We start from the raw sequence: 787 nt of genomic DNA, 5'->3' as shown, positions 1-787 counted from the left end.
ATGAGATAAAAGGGAGGAGACTCAAATTCACGGATGAAATTTAGATCCACGTTTTGCAAAATATATGGCTTTGCATTGGATTGGGATAAAGAAACATTCTTTGTTCGATTTTATTTTTAATTAGTTATAAAATGAGATAAAAGGGAGGAGACTCAAATTCACGGATGAAATTTAGATCCACGTTTTGCAAAATAAGTGGCTTTGCATTGGATTGGGATAAAAAAAGATTTTGTTTGTTCGATTTTAAGTATTTTTTATCAGTCATAAAAGGAAGATGATTCGAGGGTGAAATTTAGATCCATGTTTTGCTAAATGTCTTTGCATTGAATTGTAATTAGATAAAGGAAGATTCTTTGTTCGATTTTATGTATTTTTAATCAGTTGTAAGAGAAAGGAAGAAAGATTTTTTGTTCGATTCATACGATCAAATTTTGAACGTTGAGGTTTTATTTTTATTATCGGTTGTTTTATTACCAGAGAAATCAATATTGTATATTCGCGGATTTTATTTAGAATTCGAAGGATAAATAGGTTTAGAAAACTTTGGCCATCGCTGATTTTACACACCACCATCGATTAGAACTTTGATGAATAATTTAAATTTGCAATCCATCGATCTCGTAACCGGGTAGCAAGTACCGCTTTTAATCATTAATCTGGCTGTAATTTACATATTTTACAAACACATACGCGTACATAAACTTCGAATCGACTAAAACTACTCCGCACGTATTTATAATCCTCCTCCATACCCATTATTCACGAATTCATCGCCCCTATTTCCAAT

Source organism: Apis dorsata, unplaced genomic scaffold, assembly GCF_000469605.1.
Source record: "Apis dorsata unplaced genomic scaffold, Apis dorsata 1.3 scaffold_32, whole genome shotgun sequence".
NCBI classification, from domain to species: Eukaryota; Metazoa; Arthropoda; class Insecta; order Hymenoptera; family Apidae; genus Apis; species Apis dorsata.
This window is presented reverse-complemented; position numbering follows the sequence as displayed.